This window comes from Cervus elaphus, chromosome 9, assembly GCF_910594005.1.
Source record: "Cervus elaphus chromosome 9, mCerEla1.1, whole genome shotgun sequence".
In the NCBI taxonomy this organism is placed as follows: domain Eukaryota; kingdom Metazoa; phylum Chordata; class Mammalia; order Artiodactyla; family Cervidae; genus Cervus; species Cervus elaphus.
This window is the reverse complement of record NC_057823.1, coordinates 44,543,269-44,567,317: the sequence shown is the minus strand read 5'-3', so window position 1 is coordinate 44,567,317 and position 24,049 is coordinate 44,543,269. Positions and strand designations below refer to the sequence as shown.

Below are 24,049 nucleotides of genomic sequence, written 5' to 3'. Positions count from 1 at the left end.
ACTTAAAAGGGACAAGTTGCTCAGCTTGGTGAGATCTGGGTCACAACGGGCTGAGGGAACTGGGGTTCCTCAGACGGAGGGGATTGGGGTTTTTTTCGCTGATGTAGCATGAGCAGGTTGAGAGAACTTGGGATCTTTGAGGAAAAGGGAATCAGGGTTCTCTCAAGCTAAGGAGCTCTGGGATCTCTCATTAAGACGCTGTAGATCTCCGACATGCAGGACAGTTGGGAGTCTTGAGGATAAAGGGATTGAGGTATTCAGGGTCTCTGAGTTGGGGAAACTTGGTCTCTATGCGGGTGCTATTTTTAGGGTTCCTCAGGCTGAGGGGAATTGGGATTCCTCTAGGTATTTGGGGGGGGGGCGTGTCTCAGCACTACAGGGTTCGGTGTTTCTGAGGGTGAAGGGACTTGTAGTCCCTGAAGCTGAGAAGACGCAAGCTCCCTTCAGGTTAGAACCCGGGTTCCTCAAAGCTGACGGGATTTGGGGCCTCTCAGCCTGGAATTTGGGGCCTCTCAGCCTGGAATTTGAAGAGTTCAAGGCTAAGGGTTTACGAGGGTTTCGCACGGAGCGTTCCCGTCAGTCTCCCCGCTGTCCTCCGGCGCTGCCCACCTCGGCCTGGCGCTCGCTCGGAACTGGGAGGCGTCCAGTCCTCCCTGGCTGAGGCGAAGGGAAGGGCGAGGAACCGGCTTGTACAGTCCTGTCAGGCACCAGCCACCAACCTGCGTTGCGATCGAGGCGGTCCCTTCAGGAGGCTCCGGGAGGGTGCGGGGCGCGCAGAAGGTCCCGCCCCACCGCTCGGGGATTGGCTGCTCTGGGTCCCCAGCGTGTCTGTCAAGAGGCCTCCAGTGCGCAGGCGCATCTCGGCAGTTTTCATCGCTAGTTTTCTCCACCTGCCTTTAGTCGTCGCGTTTTAGTCCTGGAGCCTCAAGTGGGCGGTGCGACCTTAGGCTGGATGTTTTCTTCCAGTGCCCTGAGCCAGAATCTTACCAGACTGTAGTAGTGCTCCTGAACTTTCTCGTAGGCTCACCTGTGCCCTACCTTGTAAAATCCAGTTTTGGCTCTAAGAACTGTGTATGATTAGTACTGCTTTTTTCAGGGAAAAATTGCGTAATTAACTAAATTCTGATGAGACACAAGAGGAACAACATATGGTCAAAGATTTAAACGCAACGAATGGAATAATAAGAATATTAGAAAAAATTTGGAGGATTTTTAACCTCAAAGCAGAAGTTGGCACTGATGAGTAATCTGTATGTTTAATGTAGGTATTAAAAGACTTCAGAAATGAGATATAAATAAAACCCCAAAGCCCTGCAAGTGTTTTCCATGAAAGGAGGCATCCAGTGGGAGGACAATGGATCCACAGAGGTGAGTTTGCTTGACACCTACTGGCTTCACAAGATAAAACAGGGATACTTTCTGGTGCTTACCTAGCTTTACTCATAGAAAAATAACATTATTTTCATGTATTGGAAGCAAGACGACTGACTGTAGAAATTATTATCAAGTGGGGCCAAGAGTGCTGGTTGGGAGTCTGGATGGAGAGATGTTACCAGAAAAGTGGGTTTGCCTCTTGGTGGGTCTTGAGCCAGAAGGTACAACCCAACCAAAGCTCGTGGGAAGGAAAGGTGTATTACTTGCAGAAATATGGAGAACACCAGGGAACTTTCCAGAGCAGTGTCTCTCCAAACTGCAAAGTTGGGGAAGCTTTAATCTATGGGAACAGGCATGTTCAGGCTTCTGTGGTGGCTAAGACGGTAAAGAATCCGCCTGCAGTGCAGGAGACCTGGGTTTGATCCCTGGTTTGGGAAGATCTGCTGGAGGAGGACGTGGCTACCCACTCCAGTATTCTTGCCTGGAGAATCCCATGGACAGAGGAACTTGGTGGTCCATGGGGTCACAAAGGTTCTGACACAATTGAGTGACTAACACTTTCAGTTTACAGGCATGTCCATGAATGGCCTTGGGCCAGTGACAGAGCTCAAGCTTCAGTTGATTGAAGCCTTGAGTCAGAACCAGTCACCATCAGCAACCCTTACATTCCAGCTGACCTAATCTTGATATAGATATCTATTTTTCTTCATATTCTTTCCCCCTTATAGGTTATTACAAAATATTGAGTGTAGTTGTCTATGCTATACAGTAGGTTCTTGTTGATTATCTGTTTTACTTTAAGTTTTTAAAATGTTGATTTTGTTTATTTTATTTATATTTTTGGCTGTGCTGCGTCTTTGTTGCTGTGCATGGGTTTTCTCTAGTTGCAGCAAGTGGGGGCTACTCTTTGTTGTGGTGCGAGGGCTTCTCATTGTGTTGCTTCTTTTGTGGTGGAGCACAGGCTCCAGGGCTTGTGGGCTTCTGTAGCTGCGGCATGTGGGCACAGCAGTTGTGGCTCCCGCGCTCAATAGTTAAATGAGAAGCCCTCACACTGTGATGAGGAGAAGCACCTGCTCTCCTCAACTAAAGAAAAGTCCACACAGCAAGGAAGACCTAGTTCAGCCAAAAATAGATAATAAATAAATAAAATTATAAAACAACAACAACATCAGAAACCCACAAAAGTCAGAACTAATATCAGGTAGCTCAATAATTGGGTCTGGTTGTCCCTGGTTTATCGCACTGCAGCCTTCTTTCTGAAATGCAAAAAGAAAGAAAACTACAAGGGGTGGTCTGCAGTAAAAGTAAGCACCAAGATGTAAGTAGAATGGAGTTAAAGGATAATCGATGCAAAATGTAGCCCATGCAGAGTTAGGGAGCAGAAAAGCAGGCTTAGTTACAGATTAGGGACAGTGAAGTAAAAGCTTGGAGGGATCAGGTCTGCTCACTGTTCTCTTTATCTTCTTTGTTCTCGGAAAAGAAAAGAAAGTCATTCCTCTTTTTTCCTTTTCACTGCAACACTGATAGAAGCAACTTAGACCAGAAGGAGTGGCCTTCAGGAGCCCAGCTTCATTCTCTCGTTATTTTATAAAAGCACCGTGTCAGAGTTTGAGACACCTCCAGGAGAAAAACAGAAGTCTAATAGCTCCAAAATCACTGCAGATGGTGACTGCAGCCATGAAGTTAAAAGACGCTTGCTCCTTGGAAGAAAAGTTATGACCAAACTAGACAGCATGTTAAAAAGCAGAGACATCACTTTAATGGCAAAGGTCCATCTAGTCAAAGCTATGGTTTTTCCAGTAGTCATGTATGGATGTGAGAGTTGGACCATAAACTCTGAGCCCTGAAGAATTGATGCTTTCGAACTGTGGTGTTGGAGAAGACTCTTGAGAGTCCCTTGGAATGCAAGGAGATCAAACCAGTCAATCGTAAAGGAAATAAGTCCTGAATGTTCATTGGAAGGACTGATGCTGAAGCTGAAACTCCAATACTTTGGCCACCTGAGGCAAAGAACTGACTCATTTGAAAAGACCGTGATGCTGGGAGGAGAAGGGGATGAGTAGGATGAGATGGTTGGATGGCATCACCGACTCAATGGACATGAGTTTGAGTAAACTCTGCAAGTTGGTGATGGACAGGGAGGCCTGGCGTGCTGCAGTCCATGGGGTCGCAGAGTCGGGCATGACTGAGTGACTGAACTGACTGACTGACTGATACCTCCTGTATATAGTGGAGCTACCCAGGAAACCTGAGTCACTCCCTGAAATGTCCAAAGCCATCACCTCAAATGCCATCTTCAGATAAAAATAAAAGAAAGACCTTGGGGAAGGGGGAAAGCCCATTATGACACATTATCATGCAAAACACAATAAAGAAGCATATGATTGTTGCAGATTTAAGTCTGGACTTCTCCATTGATAAGTTACTTGAGTTTTAATTATACTGTTTCCGGTGCGAAGAGGGACAGCCCTTAAATATGGAGATTTCTCTTTTGTAAATGTTTTTCACAAAAGGGCAATTGCTACTTAGTTTTCTGAGAGTCCTGTAATTTTTTTTTTTTTTTAATTAGACTGAAATAATCCTTATGCCAGAGAGGCATATTTTGGGGTGGCATATTCTACTCACCTTGACATGGATATACCCCATCTTGCTTATGCATTAATCTGTTGAAGAATATCCTGATTTTTTTCAAATTTTAGCTATTATGAATAGTGCTGCAGTGCATAATTGCATCCTTGTTTGAATTTGGGATAAATTTTCAAAGCAGTTGACTCAATACTGAAAGTATGATTGTTGGATCTCGCAGTTTAGCTTTGGAAAACATGGCCAACTGTGTTATAAAGTGGCTGTATGTATATCCCACCAGCATTGAAGGAGATTTCTTGTTCCTCACTCTCCAGCGTTGATATGGCCATATATATGGAATTTAGCTGTCCTAATAGGTGTGGTGTGATATCTCTGATTTTAACTTGCTATTCCCTAGTAGTATGATGTTTTTATCTAATTCTTGTGCAGTATTTACTATCTGTATATCTTTTTTGGCCAGGTGTCTGTTCACATTCTTACCCATTTTTTTAATGGGTTTTCTTAGAGGTCTTTGTCTATTTTGAGTCCAGATCCTTTATTAGGTATGTAGTTTACAAATATTTTTCTCCCAGTTCATGGGTTGTGTTTTGACTTTCTGGATAAGGTCTTCCAGAGTAGAAATCTTTAACTTTATGAAGTCCACAATAATTTTTCTTTCGTGCACTTTCTGTTTGTGGGCTAAACTCAAAGCTCATGATCTGCAGACCAAAGCCAAGGTCATGTAGATTTTCTTCTACGTTTTTCAGTAATTTTGATAGTTTTGCATTTTAAAGGTTGTATTTATAGTCATTTCATTCCATATGGTTTTCAGTTAATTGTTCTGTAACAATTTTGGAAAAGTCATGGGTTATTTCGTTCTGTTTCAATTTGATTTTCCCCAGTTTAATGGAGGCAGTGAAACTGCCCTCGGAAAGCGGGGTCTCCGCTGAACTGGTGAGGGTGGTTTGTTCTGCGCTCTCCCATTGGCTGGAAGGGAACGTGAGCCCGCCTCTCTGAGCCGCCCTGGGGATGTGCATTCTGCCTGAGGACTTGGCTCCAAGCACAGCTGATGGGAGCCCCATCTCCTCAGAACCTGTTCTGACTCTTTGGCCTCTGGAACACGGGGGTTGTAGTGTGGGGGTCAAGACCACTCTAACAGGAGTCGTGTCCCCTCAGGACCCGCCAGGGCTTCTGCTTTGGGACTTTGTGGGGTCCCGTTCACTCTTACAGAAGTTGGGTCTCTCAGGGCATTCCTGGAGGTGGTGCTGCTGAAGGAAAAGTGAAGAAAATTGAGGAAAAGTGGAGAGACGGTGCCTGTGTGTGGTTGACTGCTGAGGAGTGTCTGTGTTCAGAGGACCAGGGGAGGAGTGACTTGGTGTGGAGAATTCTGTGTGTAGCCAGTTTTTTGTGTGTGGTGTGGACAGAGTTCAGTGCTGCTCTCTGGCATGTGGTGTCCAGTTTTCCCAGCACCATTTGTTGAGGGGACTGTCCTTTCCCTGGTGTATGTTCTTGACTTCTTAATTCTTGTGAATTAACTGAGTACATGCCCTTAGGACTTTTCTGGGTTCTCTCCCTGGTCCTCTGGTCTTTGTACCTGTTTTTGTGCCAATTCCACACTTCTTTATGTTAGTTTCATAATGTAATGTGCATTCCAGGAGTGAGATGCTTCCAGCCTGTTTTCCTTTCTCAGATTTGCTTTGGCTATTCTGGGTTCTTTGTGCTTCCTCACACATCTTTAGATTGTTCTGTTTCTGTGAAAAATTTCATTGGAATTTAGGTTGTTGTTGTTTAGTTGCTCAGCTGTGTCCGACTTTCTATGACCTCATGGACTGTAGCCCGCCAGGCTTCTCTGTCCATAGGACTTCCCAGGCAAGAATACTGGAGTGGGTTGCCATCCCCTTCTCCAGGGATATCCCACACCTATCGCCTTCTAACTCTGCGTGAGCCACACTCTGCATCTATTATCTTTTATATTAGTCACATCCTGATGCTTAACTTTACAGCCCTCTCTCTGCAAACCACCCCCTTGTAGTATGTTTTTCCCTCTTTTTGCATTACAGAAAGTCGAAGTGCAATCCACAAAAGACAATAGACCCAACTACTGAGACAGATTGCCAGACCTAAGTTACCCAGCTATCTGAAGCCAGCATATTGACTGTTTTGAAACAATGCAAAAAGAAAGAATACAGAATCTGTATACTTTTGCTTTTTATCTCCAACCTCTGACTATGAGCCCTAACTATATGATCTCCCTAATTCCCCATGGGAGGGGAAGACACTGTTCCTGAGGCATGAGCCTACTGTGTTCTCTACTCTGCCAGCTTGAGGATTAAAGCCATCTTGCTATTTCCTCCAAAATTTTTTATTTCCACAAAGGTGTAAGGATTCTGCATTCTTTGTTCTTTTTGCACTGTTTCAAAACAGTCAATAGGTTAGTCTTCTAAAAAGGAGGACACTTAGTTATCAATTCAGACTGTAGATCAGGAACAGATAATGTAGAGGAGGACTCAAAAGGCAAAAGAGAAAAAGGAAACACTTCACTGCAACATAAGCAATATCTTTAAAGTTGCTGTTGTGGGAAATGGCCACAAGGAGGCAGGAATTCTTCATGCTCTACTGTTATTACAGTAACCAGAGCCTTAGGGTTTCTCCTAGTTCATGATTGTAAGTTAGAATGGCATGTGCCAGAAAAAACCACCAAAAGCTTGTGTCTTATTAATTGTTTTTTTTTTTTTTAAGTTATATGTTTGCTTTTTTGGGGAGGATAGTTGCTTATATTTATGTGATTAAAACAAGACTTGATATTCCTACACTACCTAAGGAGCTTCTGAGGTGGCTCAGATGGTAAAGAATCTGCTTGCAATGCAGGAGATGAAGGTTCAATACCTGGGTCAGGGAGATTCCCCTGGAGTAGGGAATGGCAACCCACTCCAAAATTCTTGCCTGGAGAATTCCATGGACAGAGGAGCCTGGTGAGCTACAATCCAAGGGGTCACAAAGAGTTTGACATGACTGAGCAACTAACACCATCTACTTTTTTCAGCACTACCTAAAGTGGGCTTCCCTGGTGGCTCAGATAGTAAAAAATCCACCTGCAATGCTGGACACCCAGGTTCGATCCCTGGGTTGGTAAGATCCTCTGGAGAAGGAAATGGCAACCTACTCCAGCATTCTTGCCTGGAGAATTCTATGGACGGAAGAATCTTGCAGGCTACAGTCCATGGGGTTGCAAAGAGTCAGACACAACTGAGCGACTAACACACACACACACACACACACACACACACACACACACACACACACACACACACACAAACATTGGCAATGTCCCTTAATGAAAAGAGTCCAAAAGAAAAAAAGACAGGAGCTGCTTTAGATGCGGGACTCATTGACTTCCCCGTAAGGTACCCTTTAATTTCTAATAAATCTTCAGACACTAATAACCCACCTGTTTCAGAATGTCTGTTATTATTTTGATTTGGCACAACAGACTAATGTCAATAATAGAAAAATACTTAAAACATATCCTACCTGATCAATATCCCCCACAAAACTGTGTATGACATTGGCCAGGGCTTTAAATTACTTTCCTCACAGATTTTTATTCTGAGCATGTTGTAGAGCACACGTCATGCTGGAATCAAGATTGCTGGGAGAAATATCAACAACCCCAGATATGCGGATGATACCACTCTAACGGAAGAACGCAAAGAGGAACTGAAGAGCCTCTTGATGAGGGTGAAGCAGGAGCACGAAAAAGCTGGTTAAAATGCAATATTCAAAAAACTAAGATCATGGTATCCAGTTCCGTCACTTCATGGCAAATAGAAGGGGAATGGTGGAAGCAGTGACAGATTTCCTCTTCTTAGGTTCTAAAAGCATGGTGGATGGTGACTCCAGCCATGAAATTAGAAGACAATTGCTTCTTGGCAGGAAAGCTTTGACAAGCCTAGACAGCGTGTTAAAAAGCAAAGACATCACTTTGCTGACAAAGGTCCCAATAGTCAAGGCTGTGGTCTTTCCAGTAGTCATGTATGGATGTGAGAATGGACAGTAAAGAAGGCCAAGCATTGAAGAATTGATGCTTTTGAACTGTGGTGTTGGTGAAGACTCTTGAGAGTCCCTTGGACTACAAGGAGATCCAACCAGTCCATCCTAAAGGAAATCAGTCCTGAATATTCATTGGAAGGACTGATGCTGAAGCTGAAGCTCCAATACTTTGGCCACCTGATGCCAACAACTGACTCATTGGAAAAGATCCTGATGCTGGCAAAGATTGAAAGCAGAAAGAGAAGAGGTTGACAGGGGATGAGATGGTTGGATGGCATCACCAATTCAATGGATGTGAACTTGGGCAAATTCCAGGAGATGATGAGGGACAGAGAAGCCTGGCATGTTGCAGTCCATGGGGTCAGGAAGAGTCAGACATGACTTGGTGACTGAACATTTATTCCAGTACCACAGTGTCTTAATTACTTTGGAGTAGCCTTTTAGGATATTTTCTGATTATGAGGTTTAATACCTCCAACTCTGACCTGCCTTTTCAAGATTCTTTGATGTATGCAGAGTGCCTGCACTTTTGAAATAAATTATAGGATAAATTTTTCTATTTCCACAAAAATATCTTTTGAAGTTCAATAAAGATTGCATTGAGTCTATAGTTCACTTTGTATAGTATTGATGTTTTAATGTATTAAGTCTTCCAGTCAATGACATGGGATGTCTTTCTATGTATTTGTGTCTCCTTAAATTTATTTCAGCAATAGTTCATAGCTTTGGGAATACAACCTTTTGCCTCACTGCTTAAGTTTATTGCTAAGCGTTTTATTCCTTTTTCAGTTGTTCATTGTTAGTATATATAAGCGCAATAACCAATAACTTTTGTGTGTTGATTTTTCTATCCTGCAACTTTACTGAATTTATTTTTTTGGTCTAACTGTGTGTGTGTGTGTGCCCATCTGTGTGTCTGTGTCTGCATTAAGCTAAGTGTCACTACATAGTAAACTGTTTCATCTGTGTACAGGGATCATTTTACTTCCTCTATTTCGAATGTACGTGCCTTTTCTTATCTTTTCCTTGACTATTTGTTCTAGCAAGGACATTATGTTATGTTGATCTAAATGGCCAAAGTTGGCATCTTTGTTTTGTTCATAGTCTTATAGAAAATGATTTCAGACTTTTCTTATTGACTGAAATGACAGCTGTGGGTTATTCATCTCTGGCTCTTACTATACTGAAATGTCCTCTTTCCTCTTTTGAGTGTTTTTGTTTTAAAAGGGCATTAATAGTTTCTTATTATGTATTTCATGAATCTGTTTTCATACTTGGAGATTTTATGATTCCAGGAAAATCTCATTTGGTTATTGTTCAAAGTCTATTTAATGTGTCGCTAAATTCAGTTTGCTAGTATATGTTGAAGGTATTTTTTGAAGATATTTCTATTAGTATTCATGAGTATACTCATCTATAGCTTTCTTTGTTTTTCTTGTATTGTCTTTCTCTGGCTTTGTTTGAATGGTAATACTGACCTCATGGAATGAGTTACAAAGTGTTCCCTGCTTCAAGTTTTTGGAAGCATTGACAATGATTATCACTTTTTAATTTTTTATGTTTGGTAGAATTCAAAAGTGAAACCATTTGGTCCAAAGCTGTTCTTTGTTGAACTTTTTGGATTGCAGATTCAGTTTTCTTACTAGTTACAGATCTATTTAGAATTTCTATTTCTTCTTTTTTTATTGAAGGATAATTGCTTTACAGAATTTTGTTGTTTTCTGTCAAACCTCAAAATGAGTCAGCCATAGGTATACATATATCCCCTCCCTTTTGAACCTCCCTCCCATCTCCTGCTCTATCCCACACCTCTAGGTTTATACAGAGCCCCTGTTTGAATTTCCTGAGCCATACAGCAAATTCCCGTTGGCTATCTATTTTACATATGGTAATGTAGGTTTCCGTGTTACTCTTTCCATACATCTCACCCTCTCCTCCCCTCTCCCCAGGTCCATAAGTCTGTTCTCTATGTCTCTTTCTCCATTGCTGCCCTGTAAATACGTTTTTCAGTACCATTTTTCTAGATTCCATATATGTGCATTAGAGTACAATATTTATCTTTCTTTTTCTGACTCACTTTACTCTGTATAATAGGTTCTAGGTTCATCCACCTCATTAGAACTGACTTAAATACATTCCTTTTTATGGCTGAGTAATATTCCGTTGTGTACATGTACCACAACTTCTTTATCCATTCATCTGTTGATGGACATCTAGGTTGCTTCCATGTTCTAGCTATTGTAAATAGTGCTGCAGTGAACAATGGGATACATGTGTCTTTTTCAATTTTGGTTTCCTCAGGGTATATGCCTAGGAGTGGGATTGCTGGGTCATATGTTGGTGTTATTCCTAGTTTTTTAAGGAATCTCCACATTGTCTTCCATAGTGGCTGTATCAACTTACATTCCCCCAACAGTGCAAGACCGTTCCCGATTCTCCACACCCTCTCCAGCATTTATTGTTTGTAGACTTTTTAATGATGGCCATTCTGACCAGTGTGAGGTGATATCTCATTGTCATTTTGATTTGCCTGTCTCTAATAATGAGTGACGTTGAGTGTCTTTTCATGTGTTTGTTAGCCATCTGTGTGTCTTCTTTGGAGAAATGTCTGTTTAGGTCTTTTCCCCACTTTTTGATTGGGTTGTTTGCTTTTCTGGCATTGAGTTGTATGAGCTGCTTGTATATTTTGGAAATTAATCCTTTGTCAGTTGTTTCATTTGCTATTATTTTCTCCCATTCTGAGGGTTGTCTTTTCACCTTGCTTATAGTTTCCTTTGCTGTGCAAAAGCTTTTAAGTTTAATCAGGTCCCACTTGTTTACTTTTGTTTTTATTTCTGTTCTTCTAGGAGGTGGGTCATAGAGGATCTTGCTTTGATTTATGTCATCAAGTGTTCTGCCTATGTTTTCTTCTAAGAGTTTTATAGTTTCTGGTCTTACATTTAGGTCTTTAATCCATTTTTGAGTTTATCTTTGTGCATGGTGTTAGGAAGTGTTCTAATTTCATTCTTTTACTTGTAGCTGTCCAGTTTTCCCAGCACCATTTATTGAAGATGCTGTCTTTGCCCCATTGTATATTCTTGCCTCCCTTGTCAACAATAAGGTACCCAGAGGTGCATGGGTTTATCTCTGGGCTTTCTATCTTGTTCCATTGGTCTACAGTTCTGTTTTTGTGCCAGTACCATACTGTCTTGATGACTAGCTTTGTAGTATAATATGAATTCAGGAAGGTTGATTCCTCCAGCTCCATTCTTCTTTCTCAAGACTGCTTTGGCTATTCAGGGTCTTTTGTGTTTCCATATGAATTGTGACATTTTTTGTTCTAGTTCTGTGAAACATGCCATTGGTAATTTGATAGGGATCACATTCTATTTCTTCTTGAATCAGTTTTGGTGTGAGAATTCCCTGGAATTTGTTAATTTCTTAGATTATCTATTGATACACAATTGTACATATATTCTCTGTGGATCTTTTGTATTTCTATACATTCACTAGTAATGGACACAAATTCATTTATTATTTTGAGTAATTGAATTTTCTTTTTTTTTCTTGGTCAATGTATGTAAAGCTTTGTAATTTGTGTGAATCTCGGGAAAGAATCCATCTTTTTCTATATACTTTTCTCTCTTTTACTTCATTCTTATCCTTCAGATATGTAATATTTCATTCCATATGATAGATCAGTATTTCATATTTTCCCAGTACTTTGCAGTGTAATATTAGGCTGTTGATATAAGTTTGAAAGAAAGAAAACTGTGTTTGAGATAAAGAACACGGCTTCTTATCATAAATGCCATGATCAATAATTGATAATTAACATTTCCCATCACGCTAAAGAATCAGTTGAAATGATGTTAACATGTTGTATGTTGATTCCAAATCTGTCAAATCCATCAAAGCAGCAGTGGCACGACAGTCGTGAGCTCCCTGGAGGGACATCAGCCATGGACACAGGATGGCAGAGCTCTCAGTGTAGGATCCACGTGTCTCTCCCACACCTCAATCCGCCCCCAAGCCTGAAGTTTGAGAGTCACAGACTATGATGAAATAAAAAAGGCAATGGGAAAAACATATTTTTCCTCATTGTTTTTCATCAGGATAGAGGGAGACAGGCGCAGGGCCGCAGGGCAGGAGCCTCCCCAAACGTCCTCCATGGGACTGATATGAAGCAGTAAAAAGAAGGGGAAGCCAGGCTGCTCCTGTCACAGTGATACTGAGGGTGAGGTCTCAGCATTGTGACTCCCTTATGCACACCTACTTTCTGATTCTAACTGTGCTTTTCTCTGGCACATGAGCCTGGCATGTGCCCTGCAGGGTTCACACAGGTCGAGGGACAGAGGAAATGTGGGCATATGCTGTGCTGTATGTGAGGGGAAATTTTCCTCTTTGTGGGCAGAGCCTATAGATGTGCTCCTGATCTAACTTCTCCTCAGCTCAGCTTACACAAAGGTTTTTGTCTCCCTCTGGCAGACCCTGCCGTGTCATTCTCTCCAGTTAGTGTTTTCCTAATCCTGCAACCTTTACATATAGCATGTGAGATGGGTAAGGATGGCTATTTACAACATCAGAGGCTAAGTGCCTATAGAGATGGGGATCTAAAAGTGGGTGGGTTTGTCCCCATTTTTAATTTGGGCCAGAAAGCAAAAATATTCCTGCTCTCTTTTGTGCACAGGCCATAAGAAATTACATTCATTTGGTAAGTTACTGTCTATATGTGTGCATCTGTGTGTGTGTTTCACCTCCTTGAAATGACCTTAGTTGTCACAGAAATCCTGCCCACGGGATTTAGAATGGTCTATTGCTTCTGTGTCCCTCTACTATCTGAAATGTTTTATCTCGTCACTCTTTTCAAGAAGGAGGAGAGAATGATGTGTCATCCCTGTTCACTTCACCAGCAGGGTATCGAAGCTCTGTTCCTGGAGGTCTTAGAATTAGTGAGACTGCTGAAACCCAACCCCTCCTACTGCCAGGACCCCTAGACTGAGGCACACAATGCCTTTGAGACACTGATGCCCTGGCCTGAGGTCACACTCAGGAGAAAGTACCTTAGCGTGTATGCTCACTGCTACAATGCCGTTGTTGAAATATTTTCCCCAGAGACCCTGAGTGCTTGGATTCACCAGCATAAAAAAATAAGCCCCCTAAAGATAATTAATTTAATTCCATTAGGAATGTGGTATTCAGCTTATTTTCCCAGAAGTCAAAAGTAAAAAAGTTAATAATATTTCTGAGGAAGTTATTGCTTCATTTTTATCTATAATTTTACGTTCTCTAGGAAAAATGAGGAACTGCCTCAAAATCTGGACTTTATCTAATTGTGTGGCAGGCATGTCTCTGGTTGAATTACAGTACCAATGCTTCACCAGTTTTCTTCAGCAGTCTGTGTTCTCTTCCTTCTTTGTTGGTTGAAAGAATAAGCAGTGCTTCTGCACAATTTATCAACATGTTTGTGTCCTCAGAAGAGTGTGGAGATATTTAGAATCTATGTACTTTATTTCCTTAATAGTTCTTTTTGGAGTTTTTGTTTAACCGTAGTCATTTGAATAGGGGTCCTTGCACTGGAGGGCTCTGACCTTTTCTCTCTTCTGTGTGATGACCTCTTGTGCCCGATCTTTGCCCCTTCCAGCTGTCTCATTTCATGTCTCCTTTCTTCTTGGTGTGCTTCTGTATATTTTACAGAAACATGAATTGAGTTGTTATTTCATGGATGTATATTCTCTAATTTGGTGAAAGCTACTGGTTATTTGCCCTCTCCCAAGTTTAGGGTGGCAGGTAGTGACTATCAGGGGGTGAAGATCCCCAACACTGTGAGGGGATAAAGAGAACCAGTTTTGTCCATGAGGTCTGTGTGGGGGAGGGTTTGAGAGTTTTGGTAATGTCAAGGAGTTGGCCGAACTTTCAGAATTACTTCTGTGCAGCACACAGGGATCTTTCTGCATATCTCCATTCAGGGCATAAGGGCTGCAGGTATCACGTAATTATCAATTCTGGCATGCTTTCTTAAACTTTTGTGGGTTATTTCGTGGGATATCCTGTCAACCTGTAAACTGCTTCTTTCACATAACAGTTCAGCATGAACATTATTTAACTTGAGTAGATGTACTTTGATGTTATTTATGTTCAACAAATGTGATTTCATATAGATATGGAATATTTATTAATTCAATGTCATTAATTTTTACAATAAAATAATGGATTATTAATTCTTTATAATAAACTTATAAACTTTCTGTGATTTCAATCATTTTGCTTTATTGGCTCAAAACTCATGCACTTTGATACAGCATTTTGTATGTGCTGTCAAGAAATCTGCTGCGAGACTAGCACTTCGCAATGCAGCCAGCAGAGGGCAGGGTCACTCTTTCCAAGTTCTTGCCAAACTGAATATTCAACTTCTTCCTCACTTGAGAAGCACAAAATATAAGGCCACAACATTAAAGTTCAAGTCTTTGCTGATTAGAATCTCAATATTATTGCTTACGACTTTAGACCATTGCACCCTTCTGTCAAGACTGTGTTTGTTCAGAGTCTGTCTTTTGTATTATCTCGAATGAAGTGCTGGTCCTTTGCTTATATTCATAATATTCTTTATGTAATAATTATCTGAGGCCGTGGGAAGAGATTTCACAATTATTTATCACAATGATTTATATAGAGCTATTCTGAACATCAAAAACCTTAAATGTTTAGATAATGCAACTATGGTGATATCAAAAATTGTGTGTTGCTCAGTCATGACCGACTTTTTAAGTCACTCACACACTTGTTTATATTACCATAATTGCATGTATATATATACACACACACACATATAAAGGCCTATGCCCTGAGAAAACCATAATTCAAAAAGACACATGTACCCCAGTGTTCAGGAAGCAACAGTTAGAAATGGACATGGAACAACAGACTGGTTCCAAATAGGAAAAGAAGTACGTCAAGGCTCTATATTATCACCCTGCTTGTTTAACTTACATGCAGAGTACATCATGAGAAAATCTGGACTGGAAGAAGCACAAGCTGGAATCAAGATTGCCGGGAGAAATATCAATAACCTCAGATATGCAGATGACACCACCCTTGTGGCAGAAAGTGAAGAAGAACTAAAGAGCCTCTTGAAGAAAGTGAAAGAGGAGAGTGAAAAAGTTGGCTTAAAGCTCAACTTTCAGAAAACTAAGATCATGGCATCTAGTCCCGTCACTTCATGACAAATAGATGGGGAAACAGTGGAAACAGTGGCTGACTTTATTTTTCTGGGCTCCAAAATCACTGCAGATGGTGACTGCAGCCATAAAATTAAAAGACGCTTGCTCCTTGGAAGGAAAGTTATGGCCAACCTAGACAGCATATTAAAAAGCAGAGACATTACTTTGCTAACAAATGTCCATTTAGTCAAGGCTATGGTTTTTCCAGTAGTCATGTATGGATGTGAGAGTTGGACTATAAAGAAAGCTGAGTGCCAAAGAATTGATACTTTTGAACTGTGATGTTGGAGAAGACTCTTAAGAGTCCCTTGGACTGCAAGAAGATCCAACCAGTCCATCCTAAAGGAGATCAGTCCTGGGTGTTCATTGGAAGGACTGATGTTGAAGCTGAAACTCCAGTACTTTGGCCACCTGATGCAAAGAGCTGACTCATTTGAAAAGACCCTGATGCTGGGAAAGATTGAGGGCAGGAGGAGAAGGGGACAACAGAAGATGAGATGGTTGGATGGCATCACCGACTCAATGGACATGGGTTTGGGTAGACTCCAGGAGTTGGTGATGGACAGGGAGGCCTCGCATGCTGTGGTTCATGGGGTCGCAAAGAGTTGGACGTGACTGAGCGACTGGACTGAACTGAACTGAACCCCAATGTTCATTGTAGCACTATTTACAATAGCCGGGATATGGAAGCAACCTACATGTCTGTCAATAAACGAATGGATAAAGAAGTTCCAGTACAAAAATACAATGGAATATTAGCCATAAAAAAGAATCAATCTGAATCAGTTAAATTGAAGTAGACAAACCTAGAGCCTGTTATACAAAGTGGAGTAAGTCAGAAAGAGCAAAACAAATAACATTCTTCTTTTGCATCCTGATTAGTCAGCTCTTATGAAGCCAATTTTGTCTAGTTAGACAGTTCTTGAAATATATACATCCATTCAGATATTCAAGTTTTCATTCAGTGATTACAACAAACTCTTTCTATCATTTTTCATTTTATATGTGACTTTTCTTCTACTGAGTTGCTGGTCCTTTGCTTACTTAGTCATCATAAAAATAAATCTTGCATAAAAATAATCTGAGCCCATTAGTATAGATTATAGATTTCTATACTATTGTAATCTAGAAAAATGGTACTGGTGAACATATTTGCAGGATAGGGATAGAGACCCAGAAGTAGAGAACAAACTTGTGGACGCAGCATGGGAAGGAGAGGGTGGTAAGTGTTGAGAGAGTAGCATTGAATTATACACATTACCCTGTGTAAAATAGATAGCCCGTGGGAAGTTGGTATAAAACACAGGGAGCTCAGGTTAGTGCTCTCTGCTAACCTAGAAGAGTGAGATGGTGGGTCATGAGAGGGAGGCGTAAGATGGAGGGGATATATGTTCACTGATAGGTGATTCACGTTGTTCTATGGCAGAGAGCACACAATATTGTAAAGCAATTTCCTCCAACTAAAATTTAATATTAAAAAAGAGAAAAGAACAAAACAACAACAAAAAAGAAAACAACAGTGAAAGTCCCGCCACTCATCGGGTGACTATGACGTAAGAAAGAAATTCTCCAAAAATTTTATGAACTTTGAAATCTGGTGCTATTTACACTATTCCTAGTATGGGGAAAGAGAAATGCTTGCACCTTAACTTTCCTTATTACATACCTAGAGGAGACTGTCTTGCTACCTTGAGGCATCTGACCTTTATAGTGCTAAAAAAAAAATGTATCCCATTGACAGCTGTAGATTCCAACTAAATACCACCTCACACCACTCCCAGTGCCCTACAAACCTCTCCAGGTGGACTGGCAAAGATTTGCTTCATCACTATAAGAGAGCCTTGCCAGTGTCTTCCAGAGCCTGCAGAACCTTATTCACACCATCTCCATATGAAAGGAGAATCTCTGAGTGGGAAACCTAGGTTTAAAGCTCTTCCTTTGCCTTGGCTTATGATATAACCTTGAATTACTTGACCATTCTGCCAAATGCTGTCCCTTCTGTTTAGGTGGTTCATGAAGAGCTACTATTCTCGCCTTTGTCTTCGCCACTGAGGAGATCAAAAAGAACTCTCATCTTCTTCCCAACCTGACCTTGGGTTATGATATCTACAATTCCTTTGAAAGTGACCACAGGACTCTGGAAAATACCCTCTTTTGGCTGTCTGGAGGGAGTTGATCTGTCCTTAATTACAACTGCCAGAGACAGAGGAAATCTCTGGCCATAGTTACAGGAATTGCACGGGCATTTTCAGCTGAGATCGGAACACTTCTGGAGCTGGACAAAATCCCATAGGTGAGTGGGGTCTGGTGAGAGACACTGTGCTCTTCCCCAATGTCTTTCCCTCTCATCACATGAAAGATAAAGATGGAAGCTGTGTGTATGCATCCCACAGAGATATAAACCCATTGCAGAGACATCATCAGATTGTGAGGTTATTCCCTGGGTTTGGAAGGAAGAAGAAGGTGAAGAAGTGCAGCCAGTACTTTGAAACCCAGATGGATACTTAGGGCCAAGGCATCTATCCCACAGCTACTCAGAATATTGAGTGGTCGTGGATCAGTATTTGCTGATCAAAATTTGCTATTTTCCATCATAGCAAATGCCCATTCGATAGGGGACTGCCTCACCCCAAAACAGGGCTCTCTCAGAGTACAGCCGGGAGCCAGTGTCTGGCAGATATGACAATAGGGAGCATGGTCCTTACTGTTTCTGTCATTTATCATGCCCATCCTTGCACAAAATGTCCCTTTGATATCTCCAGTTTTCTTTAAGAGATCTCTAATCTTTCCCATTCTATTGTTTTCCTCTATTTCTTTGCATTGTTCATTTAAGAGGGCCTTCTTATCTCTCTGTGCTGCTCTCTGGAACTCCACATTCAGTTGGGTGTATCTTTCTCTTTCTCCCTTGCCTTTCACTTCTTTTTCTTCCTCAGCTATTTGTAAAGCCTTCTCAGACCACCACTTTGCCTTCTTGCATTTCTTTTTCTTTAGGATGTTTTTGGTCATTGCACCCTGTACAATGTTACGAATTTCCATCCATAGTTCTTAAGGTACTCTGTCTACCAGATCTAATCCCTTCAGTCTATTTGTCACCTCTGCTGTATAATCATAAGGGATTTGATTTAGGTTATACCTGAAGGACCAACTTGTTTCATTTACTTTCTTCTATTTCAGCCTGAATTTTCAATAAGGTGCTGATTGTCTGAACCACAGCCAGCTCCAAGTCTTGTTTTTGCTGACTTTATAGAGCTTCTGTCTCTTTGATTGCAAAAAATATAATCAATCCAATTTCAGTATTGACGATTGGTGATGTTCAAGTGTAGAGTCTTCACTTGGGTTGTTGGAAAAGGATGTTTGCTATAACCAGTGTGTTCTCTTGACAAAACTCTGTTAGCCATTGCTCTGCTTCATTTTCTACTCCAAGGCCAACCTTGCCTATTATTCCGGGTATCTCTGACTTCCAAGTTTTGTATTCCAATCCCCAACGATGAAAAGAGCATTTTTCTTGGTGTTAGTTCTGGAAGGTCTTACAAATTTTCAAAGATCCAGTCAACTTCAGCTTCTTTGGAGGCAGTGATTGGTGCATGGACTTGGATTACTGTGATGTTGAATGGTTTGTCCTGGAAATGAAGGGAGATCATTCTGTCCTTTTTGAGATTGCACCAAAGTACTGCATTTTGGACTCTTTTATTAACTATGAGGGATACTCCATTTCTTCAAAGGGATACTTGCCCACAGTAGTAGGTATAACGGTCATCTGAATAAATTCACCCATACCCATCCATTTTAGTTCACTGATGCCTAATATGCCAAAGTTCACTCTTGCCATCTCCTTCTTGAAAATGTCCAATTTACCATAGTTCTTGGACCTAACGTTCCAGGTTTTATGCAATATTGTTCTTTACAGCATCAGACATGTTTTCACCATCAAACACATTCACAACTGACTGTTGTTTCCACGTTGGCCCAGCCCCTTCATTCATTCTGGAGATATTAGTAATTGCCCTTTGGTCTTCCCCAGTAGCATATTGGTTACCTTCTGACCTTGGGCTCCTCTTCTGGGATCATAACATTTGCATGTCATACTATTCATGGGGTTCTGGTTGGAAGAATATTGGAGTGATTTGCCATCTCCTCCTCAGCCAGACTGTGTTTTGTCAGAACTCTTCATTATGATCTTTCCATCTTGGGTGCCCCTGCACATCATGGCTCATAGCTTCGTGGAGTTATGCAAATCCTTTCACCACAACAAGGCTGTGAGACATGAAGGGACACAAGTCATACAGAGCACAAGTCATACAACGGTGACATTTGTGTAACATCTGAAACTGTGCTTTCTTCAGTTACCATCGAAGGAGATAAGCACACAGGGATCTTACACATTCTCTCTTATACTTGGGCTCAAATGATATCATCTTAAGAAGTAGCCTCATGTCCTTTTCAAAAGCAAGTGGTCTAGGATACACAGGCTTTGTATGCTCAGAATGAAATGAGAACTCTGGATGTCCATGGTAGTCTCTCCTTTCATCAAATAATCCTGTCACTCTCCCTGCCTCATCCTCTGTCAAAGAAGACAGCCCTAAATTCAGAATCCTGTTTATCTTTATTTATTTTTATTTTTTTATTTTTTAGGGTCACATATGGTCCTTTCGATTCTTCATTTGGTAATAAAGACCGATTTTCATCTCTTTATCGGATGGACAGTCATGACAGCTATCTCACCCATGCAATGATTGGACTATTGCTGCATTTTGACTGGACGTGGGTATCACTCTCTTCTGTTGAAGAAAGAGAAAGTGAGCAGTTTATTTGGGACCTGAAAGCAGAGATGATACTGAAAGGTATATGTGTGGACTTTACTGCAAAGGTTCCTGCTGAAAGGCAGTTTGTGGAAGAAAACCCTGACGATTTTGACAATAAAATCAGAATTTCATCCACAAATGTGTATATATTACATGCTGATATGGATAACTTCTATGTTATCAATAGAGAAACCCATTGGTATGTAACCTGGGACAAGGTGTGGATTATGGTAGCAAATGGAGATAATGTTTTGAATGAGCTAAAATATATGCCATCCTCTGTCAATGGAAATCTCTTTTTTTCACACCAGATGAGGGAAATCCCAGGACTTCAACTTTATCTCAAGAATACTGATCCTTTTAAAACAAGACAGACTTCTACTACTTTGGTCATTGGCTTCGAAAGACTAACTGCCCAATTCCTGAAATTCCTCTTGGTAGAATTGAAGACTCCCCACCAAATTTTTCCATAGAGCTCATGTCAACAAGTACTGACATGATGCTCTTGTCTAAATCTGGCTATTTAATGTATAATACTATTTATGCAGTGGCCCAAGCTCTCCATGAAATGCTTTTGGTGAAAATAGAAATGGGATCCTTAGTTAATGCAGAGCAACCTATGCTTCTACCCTGGAAGGTAAATGTCCTTCAGATGCAGGTTATCAATAAACAACTGGAAGTTATCTGGTTGTATTTTATTGAGATGCTGCATCATGACCATATCTTTGTCTCAAATTCCACAGGATTAGGCACAACGGAGAATTTTTTTTACATTTGTTTTATATAGATCTATATATGTTATTTCTGTTTGGAAAATGCTGCCATTGAGGGGGAGACTTTGTAACTATTTGCATTAGAAAGTTCTCTAGAAAAATATTTCCTGGGTAGGAAATATTACAGGATATAATAGGAATATTACATATAGGATGTAATGTAGTAAAATATCCATACAAGGCTTAATAGAACCTATGAAAGGAAAAAATTAGTAAAATCTTTATATTTCATTAGAATGTACTGCTACTGCTGCTGCTAAGTCACTTCAGTCGTGTCTGACTCCGTGCGACCCCATAGACGGCAGCCCACCAGGCTCCCCCATCCCTGGGATTTTCCAGGCAAGAAAACTGGAGTGGGTTGCCATTTCCTTCTCCAATGCACGAAAGTGAAAAGTGAAAGTGAAGCCACTCAGTTGTGTCTGACTCTCAGCGACCCCATGGACTGCAGCCTACCAGGCTCCTCCATCCATGGGGTTTTCCAGTCAAGAGTACCAGACTAGGGTGCCATTGCCTTCTCCGATTAGAATGTACACAATGCCAGAAAATATTGATGTAATTACCATTTCTGATTCCAACTATTTTACTTATAGTGATGTATGCAAAGTAGAGCAAGTGACGCATAAAATGATTATGGTGTGAAGAGAAATGGAGTCTACATGATTTCTAACATTGTCTCAGGAAAATGAATTACTTTCAGATACAACTATTTTCACAAACCCTGCAAACAATCATGGGAGCAAGGACTGTGGTCCTGATTTAAATGTGAGACCAATAATGATGATAATAAGCTCAACACATCTTACTGAGTTAAAAAATGAATTTTATCTGAATTTTCAGTCAGATTTTTGTGTATCTGCAACCCCTTTTCAGTGTATACTTAGGAATTTATGTCTTGACATGCAAGTGACAAATACGTTGAATCAATCTGTTGTTTGAAGAAAATAAACTAATGGGTTCAAATAAATGTCCTATCTTTCTAATAGTTTTTAATATAAATTTAAAGCATATATGTGTAAGGTGAGTTCAGAAAGTTAATTTTCTTCTGACTTTACTTATAATATTTGATATACAACTTAGAGATTATTTTGTGTTGCTCTTAGTAACATAAGTGGCCTTTCCAAGATTATACCAAAAGTTCGGATTCAGGATAATGAACAATGCTTCTATCACAAGAGACTAAGGAATTGAACAATGGTTGCTTAAACAGTCAGGATAAAGTATCAGAAAAAATGCAAAGTAGTTATTTTAAGAAAGTTTTAAAGAAACCGAAAAATAATGATCAGAATTAACTTTTTGAGAATTCTGGCATCCAAACAAAACCTTCCAACACGCAGAATGCATAAGGAAGGAATATTGGTTGAATTTTGTTCTAGAAGTTCACTTTATTTTCATTTACCCTGGTACTGTTTTTTACTCCACAGCTCAAGAGAAATATTTTAAACAATACCTCACATGCTTAGCACAGGTTACTACTACCAGAAGGGCTATATGACACTTATTCTAACAGATTAGGATTCCATGTTTTGACCTAAATGATGGCTCTCTGAGGGACTCATCTGAGACTACGTTTACTTCACCTGCCTTGGAATTTTCTTGCCTTTCCAGGTTCAAATTCATGTGGTACAGCTATCCAAGAGACTGTTAGGCTACAGAGAAGTTCATAAGGCTGTATTCCACTTCGAAGAGAAAGACAATGCCAGGCCCCAGTGCTTATCCAAGGCCAGGAATAGGAAGTTGTTCTGAAGGACTTCTGGAGAAATGCGAGCTTCCTGAGAGCAGAGGCTGTGTGTGGCAGTGTTGACTAAGTCTTGTGAGTGCAACTAAGGCAGAGGAAGGACAACTTACTGCAGCTTTGGGCTTTTAATTGCCCAATTGCCCTGATAGAACATATTTCTTATAATGACCTCTCTCACTAGTCACATATTCATCTATGTAATAAATGCACTCTGATTCATTCAAAACAGAATAAGAAAAAATACTCATAACAATTAAATTCATGTTCTTGATGCTGGTTGCCTTTTCTTGCTGGTATTTATAACTGTCTCCATCACCCATTCCTATTCACTTCACCCTCAGTAAGCGCCTCAGTGGTTCCTGGATCTTCACCTGGTTGGATAACTCTCTTTTTTATTCCTGAAGGATCTAATCATTAGTAATCCTGCTTGGTTTGTTTTTCTGTAGTTTTCTATTGATTTGAATCATGAGATATACTAATACTAAGAATGCCCTAAGGAATCTCCTGATTTCCAGACTTAGGCTTCCTCACCTTCATTGCAGAGTGCAGATCAATTTCCCCTTGGTAATCAGGGTCAGTTATCTCAGCCAGTACAGAAATTTTATTTTGTGAATCTTGGCAAAGAACACAATTTGCTGTTTTTCTATATTTTTCTCTCTTCTTTATTTCATTCATATTCTTCAAAAATGTATTATTTCATTCCATGTGAAAGATCTGAATTTTGTTTCCCATATTCTCCCAGTACTCTAAGGTGTAACATTAGGCTGTTGATATAATAACTTTGAAAAAAAAAAAAACTGTATTTGCTATAAAGAACACAGCTTCTTATCATAAACACCATGATCAGTAATTGATAATTAACATCTCCCTTCTTGCTAAAGAATCAGTTGAAATGATGTTAACATGTCGTATGCTGATTCCAACTCTGTGAAGACCGTGAGAGCAGTTATGGCACAGAAACCATGAGCTCCCTGGAGGGGCATCAGCCATGGACACAGGATGGCAGAGCTCTCAGTGTAGGATCCACGTGTCTCTCCCACACCTCAATCCGCCCCCAAGCCTGAAGTTTGAGAGTCACAGACTATGATGAAATAAAAAAGGCAATGGGAAAAACATATTTTTCCTCATTGTTTTTCATCAGGATAGAGGGAGACAGGTGCAGGGCTGCAGGGCGGGAGCCTCCCCAGACGTCCTCCATGGGACTGATATGAAGCAGTTAAAAAAAAGGGGAAGCCAGGCTGCTCCTGTCACAGTGACACTGAGGGTGAGGTCTCAGCACTGTGACTCCCTTATGCACACCTACTTTCTGATTCTAACTGTGCCCTTCTCCGGGACATCAGCATGCAACATGTCACGTAGGGTTCACACAGGTTGAGAGACAGAGGAAATGTGGGCACATGCTGTGCTGTATGTGAGCAGAGCCTTATAGACTTGAACCTGATTCAGCTTCTCCTCAGCTTAGACACAGATCTTTGTCTCCCTCTGGCAGACCCTGCCATGTCATTCTCTCCGGTTAGTGTTTTCCTAATCCTGCAGCCTTTACACATAGCA

General features: G+C 40.8%; 1 long non-coding RNA gene across 1 annotated transcript; it reads left to right on the top strand.

Moving 5' to 3' along the window:
* Positions 1 to 1,000: 1,000 nt before the first annotated feature.
* Positions 1,001 to 23,121, top strand: LOC122700027. The gene is made up of 4 exons (XR_006342715.1): positions 1,001 to 1,368; positions 17,195 to 17,481; positions 19,821 to 20,029; positions 22,369 to 23,121. It is a non-coding gene; the product is annotated as an uncharacterized LOC122700027 (long non-coding RNA).
* The last annotated feature ends 928 nt before the right edge of the window (positions 23,122 to 24,049 follow it).